Below are 10,480 nucleotides of genomic sequence, written 5' to 3'. Positions count from 1 at the left end.
GTTACTAAAGAGTGTGCGGGCATTTTATTGTAGTAGAGGATACCAGTATCTATTTGCAAGTGAAAGAACTCAAGTCCCTCGTAACTGCAATATGCTACTTTTTAGATAACTGCAACCCAATTATGACTTTAAACTTACTACTATATATTTGGTTTTAAAGACTGCTTGCACGGGTACCTTCATGCCAACAATGGTCTCCCATGTACGTGCTCACAAAATTCGACATATGATTGCAAATTGTCAAGTAATTTGATAAGAAGCATGTGCAGGGTTTTTTTTTTCTAAGTTGTGGTGCAATTTGAGTAGGAACATCATGCGATTTTTTTTATTGGAAGAAAAATATAAGAAGAGAAAGAGAGGGTAAAAACAAAGGGTTAATTAAATTGGTTTAAGGGCAAACTGATCAAAGCAAATACTCTCTATATATGATATATTGTTTACATAGAAGTCATGCTCTTACACAAATATGAAACTGCCGCCATCTCGAAATGAAACTTGCAATTAATTACTCATATATGAGTTATAACTAAAGTTTTATGCTGATCTTTGTAAGTGAAGATAAGATCTCGTTCATGTCTGGTCGATCATCTGGATCCGCTCGAGTGCAGGATAAAGCCAACTGAAGAATCTGTTCTATAACACCGTGTTTGGTGGGGATATCGGAAGCCAAATCGGGATCTACAATTTCTATCAGCTCAATAATTTCATTTTAAAGTGCTTGTTCTATCAATTGTGGCAAAGTCCCCTCGTCTTCGGTGAGTCCAGTTGGTCTTTTTCTAGTCATAAACTCCAAAATTATCACTCCAAAGCTAAATACATCTACTTTTGTTGTCACTTTTCGCATATATGCGAACTCTGTTGGAGAAAAAAATTAATGAATTAGTGTGACTTTTTAGGTCAAATGCTGCCTAAAAGAGAGTTGGTGATGCATTACCTGGTGCCAAGTAACCAATGGTGCCTTGAAATGCTGATGTAGAAGAAACACTCCTTCCATCCGGCTGAAGAACTCTCAGAATCCGAGCGGTCCCAAAATCGCTAACATGAGCATCCCAATTTTCATCGAGAAGAATGTTAGAATGCTTTAAATCACAATGAACTATGGGGAAATCATATCCAGAATGTAAATAAACGAGTCCTCTAGAAACTGAAACCAAAACATCAACTCTCTCAGAAAGATTCCATCTTGATCGACCAATCCCAGAATCATGTATAACCGTATCCAGATTACCATTTTCCATATATTCAAGAACCACAGCCTTTAACTTTCTACTCTCCCATGCATAACCAACCACTTTCACTAGATTTCTATGCCTTAATTTTGCTAATGTTTCTTTGTAGAAGCTCTTATTAGATTCGGTTGAAAACTCTGTCAAATTCAGATTTTTTATTGCTATCATCTTTCTATCTTCTAGTGTACCCTTATACACTGTGCTTAACCTGCTTCTACCCAGAATGTTACTTTCATCAAATCCATCTGTAGCATCTTCCAGTTCCTTTCTTTCGAATCGTTTGAGAGTCAACCCTCCGGGGTGTACTCTGGTATTGGATCCTTAGACTTTTTAACATGACGATAACATAAAATCCCCAAAAATAGTACACGAAACAAACCCAGAGATCCAAGTAATATTGCAAGAACATATACATATTTTTTGGATTTTTTATGTGAACGATGTGAATGCATTGAGACGGCGCATGATTTGGTGTCGTTGGCAACACACAATGAAGGGTTTCCAAGCAATCCGACTGCACTGGAGTTTTTGAAAAGTCCGGTATCAGGAACACGTCCCTCGAGATGATTGAATGAGAGATTAAGGTGTTTTAATGCTAAATTGTATCCAAAATTTTCAGGAATCGTGCCATTGAATTTGTTTTGTGAAAGATCAACCGAAGTAAGATGTGTCAGATTGGCCATGCTTTCTGGGATCTCTCCTTCCAACTGATTTCTTGAGAAATTTATGTAGGAAAGGACGCCAAGAGCAGGGAATATTTCATCAGAGACACTGCCGGAAAGACTGTTTCCTGGTAAATCAAGACTTTGCAAGTTTCTGCAGTTCTGAATTGTTTTGGGAATGCCTCCAGACAAATTATTGTTTGAGATGTCAATGGCTTGCACCATATTCATTTCCCCAAACTCACTTGGGATATTTCCTGTAAGAAAGTTGTTTGAGACATTGAGATATATCTGCATATTCTTCATACTAGAAATCAGTGGCCCTGGAATCGATCCAGTGAGAAAGTTGTGTGACAGGTCAATCCACATCAACCGTTTCAATTTTATCATGCTGTCCCCAATTGACTCGTATCCGCTGAGATCCAACTTAGAAAGCATCTCGAGCTTTGAAACAGAATTCAGAATCGAACCCTCAAATTTGTTGTTCGACAAGCTGAGTTCAGTCAGCTGTTTAAGCTCACCTATTTTATTAGGAATTCGACCTTCTAGATTATTTTTATTAATCCAAAGGCTTTGAAGGGAAGATATTTTAGAAATTTCTATTGGAATGGTACCTGAAAATTGGTTTTGGCCCAGATTTAACAAAAGCAAACTAGTTAAGTTTCCAATTTCTTGTGGGATTGGCCCGAAAAAGGAATTACGATGAATTTCTAGGTGTTGTATATTTGAAAGTCTTCCAATTCCCGGCTTCAACATCCCTGTAAGATTGTTATGTGCAAAACTTAACATCACAAGATTTGAACAATTGAAGAGATCGTCCGGGACTTTTCCAGAGACTTCGTTGTATAGGATACTAAACCGTGTAAGATTTGACAACTTACCTAAACCTTGACTAATCTGGTTATTGATGCAGGGATTTCCCCAGAGAGGGAGTTTTGCCACAAGTAAAAAATTTGTAAATTGGACAAATTCCCAATCTCTCTAGGAATAACACCAGAAAGTTGGTTTTGGCTCAAGCCAAGTCCTTGTAAATTTTTCATCTGAACAATCGAAGGTGGAATCAAACCTTCTAAACGGTTATTAACAACCACAAGAATCTGAAGATTTGCCAAATCGCTGATTTTGTTTGGAATTGTACTGTTAAGTTTGTTGTTACTAAGTTCAAGGCGTAGCAAAGAAGTACAGTTACACAAGCTATCTAGAATAATTCCGGTGATGGAATTGGAATACAGAACAAGTTCGGAAAGCTGTGTGCAATATCCCAGCTGGAAAGGAATGTTGCCAGTGAATGAATTTTCAGATAAGTCAAGAAGCTGGAGGCCGGAAAGGTTACCAAGAAATGGGGAGATTTGGCCTTCGAGGTGTGCTTGTTGAAGTGAAATAAAAATGACACGTTTGGTGACATGATGGCATTGGATTCCATTCCAGTTGCAATGGTGGGTGGATTCAGCATTCCAATCCAGGAGTGCACCAGTCGGGTCGTATATGATTAAACTCTTGAAATGTTTCAGGGCATTTGCTTCATCAGCTTCCAAGGTGGAGTGAACGCCAAGCACAAGGAAAGCTAGAAGGATAAAGATTTTGAATGTCATCTAAGCTGGTTTTTTTATATTGCAGAATTCTGAAGAAAATATTTTTTTTTAATCTTAATCATATCATTTATCAAAGACTCATCATACCATACGTGGCTTATTTTATGTCTCTTGGGGTGGAACGAGTTTTCTTTTACACAAACAGACACAATGTACGCGGGGATATTAATATATTATATTTTTCTTTTGAATTTTCCTTTCAAGGATAGGATCTCATCAGTAATTTAGTAATAATGCATAATAAAATATTATATTAATCGTTTCTTATTAATCCAAAAGCCTGACAAAACGGGCCGGATTAGGCGGGTGGTATTATGTTTTTTATATTTTTAAGGCACATGGTGTTAGATAACTAGTCAAAACGGATATAGAGCCACATGAGTTTGGGTTAAGACATTCCGAAAGAGCTTGGATTAAAGTGATGTTTTAGAAAGCAAAAAAAAATCGAAATGCCTTATACTTTTATGCCGGCCATGAGGCGGTAACAATGATGTTAGAATTTGCGGCAACGCAAGGTGATGCTGGCAGTGAAAGAGGAGGCAACATGTGGTTGTGGAGGGGCGGCACAACGATGGTGGTGGTTGGCGGTAGTTGAGGTGTGGAAGTGGGTGGCGACGGCTTTGACGTTGTGACATCATAAGCGGAGGTTGTGATGACGCATTTAGACCCGTTTAAGTTGGTAATTATAATAGTGATATGTTTTGAGTTAATTTAAATGAATCTACTTACAACTTCTTGAGGTGTTGCTTTTAGTTAGATCAATTTATTTATAAACTAAGTAATAATTGCCGCTCTTATGCTATGATGTCAGTGTCACTAGTAAAATTTTTAATCTGCTATGAAAAAAGATATTTGTTTTAATAATAGAATGTCTTAAATATTTATTTTATATGTCGTTTGTTAAAGATGTTTGACGGTGCTTGTTGCAGGTGCTGTGTTCCACTAAAGCAAAAGTTTAATTTGAATAGTTAATTTCTAACAAAAAGATTTCACTATAGCAAAATATTTTTTTTTATCATAATATATAAATTTATACAAGTATTCTGGACATTTGAATTTAATTTTTTGGGTTTAGTACAATAAAGAAGCTAACCGTTACCAACCGAATTCGTGTCAGGTTCATAAATTGTATATTTTTAGTATGTTATTTTTTCTTTTTATAGGTTATGTAAGTGTCGCAAGTGTTTTCTGCATTAACAATTCTTAGTGTCAACATTTGTTACAATCATTTCCGAGCTTTTTGGTTCAGAGAGCTAGCTCGAGGATTAATCATAATATTCTTATAACCAACATCCCATTAGGATCATTGATATACAATGTTGCTGTATCTCTGGTTTATGATGACCGCATCAGGAGCTCAAAAGATGAAGGATCAACGGTGTTTATTGTTCGAAAATGTTATTACCAACGTTTATATTGTGGGGCTGTGTTTCTTTATTCGGTTTGGTTTCGAGTTTTCTGCTTTCTTTAAGAATGAAACTGGCTTATGAAAGATATTATAAGGAGAGAAGAAGTAAAGAGGCTTTAATCAGTAATGGGTGACTTTTGATAAATGGGTTGATTCTAGTATTTGTTGACCAGAAGAACTTGTTGACTTTTTCTGGGTTGACTAATACCATGAAACTGAAAGAATGAGAGAGACATAGAATTAGTGATCTTTTTCAGGAGACCAACAGTTTATGAATTCATAGGTTTGAGTTTATAAATTTGTAACATATTTGTAGTGTTGGTTAATGTATGCATCTTCTGGTCATTTTGACTAAAGAAAGTCAAACTATGAATTTACTAATGAGTTTTTTCATGAAAAAAAAGAGCTTTTTTTGTTTTGCCTGTGTTATAAAACATGAATAATAACTTATTTATTACAAACTGAATGCGTATTACATAGGATTGCAACAACATAAGAACAAGTGAGTACAAAACCCTATAACAAGATAGTATAAAGTATATTGATGAAATAATGTAGCTCTGTGTCTTTCATGATGAAGAGAACCCTAGCAAGGTGCATGGACATCCTAAGGTCTTGAAGTAGTTGACTAGCGGCTTTGCTTTGTAGTAAGCTTCATATGGAGTCTGACGCTTATTGATTATCACACGGTTCTGAATGAAACAAGCAGCATTGATTGCTTCACCCAGAAAGAATAGAGGAAGCTTGGCATCTGACAACATTGTTCGATCAACTTCAATCAGTGTTTGGTTTCGACGTTCAGCTACACAATTTTGTTGTGGAGTGTAAGGTTCATTGAAGTGGCGTTCTATTCCATTTGAACTGCAAAAGTCATTCACAGTTCTGTTGCAAAACTCGGTTCCGTTATCACTTTTTATACATTTCACCTTCATGTCCGTCTGCCTCTCCACTAATGTAATGATCTTGATCAGAAACTGAGCGGTTTCATTCTTATGCCCTAAAAGGAATGTCTAGCTGAAACAAGAAAAGTCATCAATAATCACAAGACAATGGGCTTTTCGGCCGTTTGCCAATGGATAAATAGGACCAAACAAACCCATATGTAACAGCTAGAGAATGGAATCTATGGAGTTAATCGTCTTGGGCCTGTGAGGGAGCTTGTGTTGATTGCACTTAGAGCACGAAATACATTTTTCAATGTAAGAAAAAAAATTAACATGCAATCCCATCACATGCTCACCTTTGACTAATTTGTTTAAGTTTTTTAAAATTTACATGGCCAAGACGTTTATGCCATAGATATTAAACGTGAAGCGGTCCTACGTGAGTAAGAGCTATATTCATTATATAAGCATCATTATGCCTTGGAGTACGCATCAATATCCATTCTTCTGGGACTTTGAAACCTGGTCTGAGAATCAAGCATTCATTCTCAATGAATGGCGTGGAGTACTGTCGATCACAAATTTGTGAGACACTTAGCAGATTGTGGTTTAGTTGCTCCACCAATTTGATGTCATCAAATGTCAGGATTCCATTTGACACTCTTCCACGTTTTGTGATGTTACCTCCCACATCTCCGGAAAAATAAACGTGTCCACAGTTAAACGGTTTAACGCTGAACAGTAGACTCATCTCCCATCATGTGTCGGGTGCAGCCACTGTCTAGGTACCAAATACTGTTGACGAAGCTTCTTGATTGACCCTACACACACTAGCAAACTAATTAGATATGGTTCCAGAGACTTAGTATTCTCGGGAAGGTTTACCACACAGTTACCATCTTTTATTGTCGTGTCATTAACTATTAACTATGAAGTTTTGGGACGTTTCAGAATCAGAAGAACAGCCCTTAGGAAGCCATGCACGTGCTAAGATTTTCTTGACTGTCTTCTTCTTGGTTTTAAAGCAAAATCCTCATATTTTTCAATCTTTGGATTCCTTTTCTGATTTCTTTTTGGTGAATTCCTTGACTTTTCAGTCTTAGAATTCCTTTTTTGCTCTCCCCTTTTGGTTATCCATAAAGGAGGTTTACTGTTTTTCTTATTTCCTTGCAACAGCTCTTCATGGCTTGCCATAAAGGCATGAAACAGTGCCACGTTGGAGTCATCGGTTGAAATGGTTTGAGGAGCAAAGTGAGCTTGATTGCTTGATGGTGTCTTGATCCCATGAGCCTTTAGGATTGTGCAACGGCTTTGTCTAACGGCATCTTGAAACGAGCTTGAACTAGATGGTGCTTGGGTGCATCAGTAGTCTTGAAGGCGGAATTAACAGTGTGAGCAACATGGTGTGCTTGACTTAGGAATGTTGTGCTTACACCTGATCTAGTAGCTATACCAGCTTGAGTGAGAAAACTAATGTGATTACCCATCCTTAATTTTTCATCCATCAAGTCAGCAAAGGTGGTAATTTGCAGATTAGTAGTTCTTTTGGTCGTGATCACACTACTATTCCATGCATATGGAAGGGAGTTAATTAACTTGTCATTGATTTCAATTTGATCATAATCGGTTCCAGCACTCTAGATTTTGGTAATCAATGTTTCAAATCTATGAATGAGGTTGGCAACTGATTCATAGCCTCATTTCTGACTTCCTCATTTGGATTTGCCATTGCTTAAACAACTTTAAGTTCAAACACAACCACAACAGATTATGCCCAAAACACAAGTATGGAGTAATCGAATGTAATATAATCAAATGCAATGTAGAACAGCTTTTATGAAAATGGTTTAATTACAAAGTAATCGAATGTCTTGATAATCTAATAGAATGAGATTATAGTCTAATCGAATGGTCTAATCTAATTGAATGGCGATTCGATTTGATTAGAATGTAATCTGGACTCGATTCGATTACGTTTGAGAATCGATTAGATTACTTTTGGAATTCGACTCGATTACGCTGACTTGATTCGATTCGACTAGCCTTAGATTCGATTAGATTACAACTTGGACTTGATTAGAATAGGAGGTTCGATTCGAATACAAGCTATTCGATTCGATTGAAGACTGTACTTGTGAAAAGTACAAAATGTACATTCTGCCACCTTTTTGAAGATTTCATTTCCTATGAAAGTCACTTCAATCACTTTTGACACTTTATGGATCTTAACAAACATCCATATATTAACACTTTTAAGTATCAAATTTTGAATTTTTGAAGCTTTTAACTCTTGAATCTTCAACAAACAACACACAAACTTTAACACTCGAAGCTTGAACACACACAATATTATGAACTTTTGAACACCTTTTGTGGCTTGAACAACCCGTGACCCACAAAACCTCTTGAAAATCCGTCTTCAACATAAACAAGACCAAAATCAAATGTTGTGATCCAAGATCTACAACTAGTAGAGCCCGAAAGCTATGATACTAATTGTAGATACCTTGACCGGACCTAACAACACAACAACTAATTTACTTGGATCAACCTCTACACTAGCTAGCGGAAATCACTATTGAGGACCGAGATCTCGGATCTTGTTTGGTTATATTATTACCGTGAGGGCAGGGAGATAAGAGAGAAGGGTGAGTTTGTAAGTATGGATAAGATGTAAGAAATGACAAAAGGTTGTTTGTGTAAGAGCTACACACACCATATATAGTGTGTGTGCTCATACATTATATATTCATTATTAACGGCCTAATGGGCTCCATAATACATGGGCTTGGGGCCAAACATACATATAAGCAAAATCCAACAAGCTAACATTACATAAACAATACATATCGAACAATTACGAAAGACTAATACAAAAATGGCCCTAACAAATAAACCTGTTGATGATTGCGTTTGCATAAACAAATTTCGAGTCTCCCAGGAGAACTCGTTTGTTTCCAATACACAACTGCCAAAACAGCTGTCACTGTCGAATTGAGCCAACACCCAAACATATTCGTACAAGTTGCAGAAAGAAAATACGTAGAGAGAGTTAGAAAGCTTAGTGTATGCTCTGTGTTTTCTTTTTGTACCTTTCTACGTACTAAGGAGTCCTTAGTATATATATACAGGAAAAACGAGTTGCAACAGATCCATAAGAACCACAACATAACCAGCCTATAAAAACGTATAAGCGGCTTGCGTACGATACAAGTTATGGTGCGTACCTTTGCAAACTGACTTGAGTGAGGCTTTATCATAATACTAAAGGAGGAGCCCTCCCATATATAAGCCACTCAAATTTTCATCTCTTTGAGCCTCTCTCATTCATCTTAGCTCTGATTTGGCTGTGGTTTGATTCGTTGTAAAGACCTTACATCATAGAAAAAAACCTCAAACAATTAACTAGAGAATAATATAAATATATATGTCCAAATCTATAAATCTATGGGAAAAACACAAATACACTTGGTTTTTCCAACCGTGTGCCGAATTATTTAGGTTCATATTACAACTAACTTGATTAACTAGTTAATCCCTAATTACACTAACATCACTAAAAAATTGGGTGTGTGAATTGTTTGTGCATTTTGTTTGAACTTTGAACCCAAATTCTTGATTTTTGTTTTGGTATTTTTTGGTTTGGAATTGTGTACTTAAATCTGGCATGATATTAATGTTCATTATTATAGGTAACAATAAGTACCATTCTCATTATTCCCTGTAAGTACGGTCACACACCTAAGCTTAAATGCGAAGCCTCTTAAATTTTTTGTTGGTTAATTTACATCAAAACTACATCATTTTAGTCGATTATATCCTTTCTTATCTTACTCTTCTAATAAACTAAAATAATGAGGTTCGGGTGTCAAGTGCTAACGTTTATGTTTTACAAAACAATCTGATAGGAGGTGCTCTAGCATGCTACGGTCAGCATCTTTGGTAACTGCTAATATTATTGGTCTTTCATTTCGTTTTAGCTTTAACGTCTAAAACTACATATGTGTTTATTTGTAAAATCCATAATCATTTTTAAATTTGCATATGATTACGATTTGGATTATATATGAATTTTATTGTGTTTTTGGATTGGCATTTTACTAAATCATCATATATATTTGTTTCTGGAAATGACTTGAACTATATATATTGCTATATTGTTGCTGGATCAAATTATCATTAATTACATGTATCAGTTTTCTTCTTCAGCATGTTGAATAACATGTTTTAATTTCATAATTTATTTCAAAAGAAGATGAGTTCAACTGACTCATCAAATCATATGGTTCAAAATGAACAAACTAACTCCAAATATGAATCAGTTGATCATGAGTTACTAATTAAAGAGTGTGCGGGCATATTATTGTAGTAAAGGGTACCAGTATCTATTTGCAAATGTCCGGGCTATGTTTTTATATTTACTTTTTATTTGGTTTTCCGCACAATACTCCTTGCACCCTTTCGGTTATGCCAACTATGGTCTCCCATGTACGTGCTCACAAAATTCACCATTTTATTGCAAATTGTCAACTAATTTGATAAGAAGCATGTGCAGGTTTTTTTTATTGTAAGTTGTGGTGCAATTTGAGTAGGAACACCATGCATTTTTTTTTCCAAAGGCAAATATAGGAAGCGAAAGAGAGGTTAAAACAAAGAGTTAAATTGGTTTAAGGGCATAATGGTCAAACTAAATACTCTCAATGCT

At 36.0% G+C, this 10,480-nt stretch overlaps 1 pseudogene across 1 annotated transcript; it reads right to left on the bottom strand.

Annotated features, from left to right (window-relative positions):
• On the bottom strand, positions 1-3,483 carry LOC143636726 (uncharacterized; annotated as a pseudogene). The gene is made up of 2 exons (XR_013154297.1): positions 935-3,483; positions 1-855 (listed from the first exon to the last, which is right to left on the bottom strand). The product of XR_013154297.1 is annotated as an uncharacterized LOC143636726 (transcript).
• Positions 3,484-10,480: the final 6,997 nt, after the last annotated feature.

This window comes from Bidens hawaiensis, unplaced genomic scaffold (assembly GCF_021521415.1).
Source record: "Bidens hawaiensis isolate Kalapana, Puna unplaced genomic scaffold, B.hawaiensis_p1.1 tig00008041_1, whole genome shotgun sequence".
In the NCBI taxonomy this organism is placed as follows: Eukaryota; Viridiplantae; Streptophyta; class Magnoliopsida; order Asterales; family Asteraceae; genus Bidens; species Bidens hawaiensis.
The sequence above is the reverse complement of the archived record's forward strand: the minus strand, read 5'-3'. Positions and strand labels throughout refer to the sequence as shown.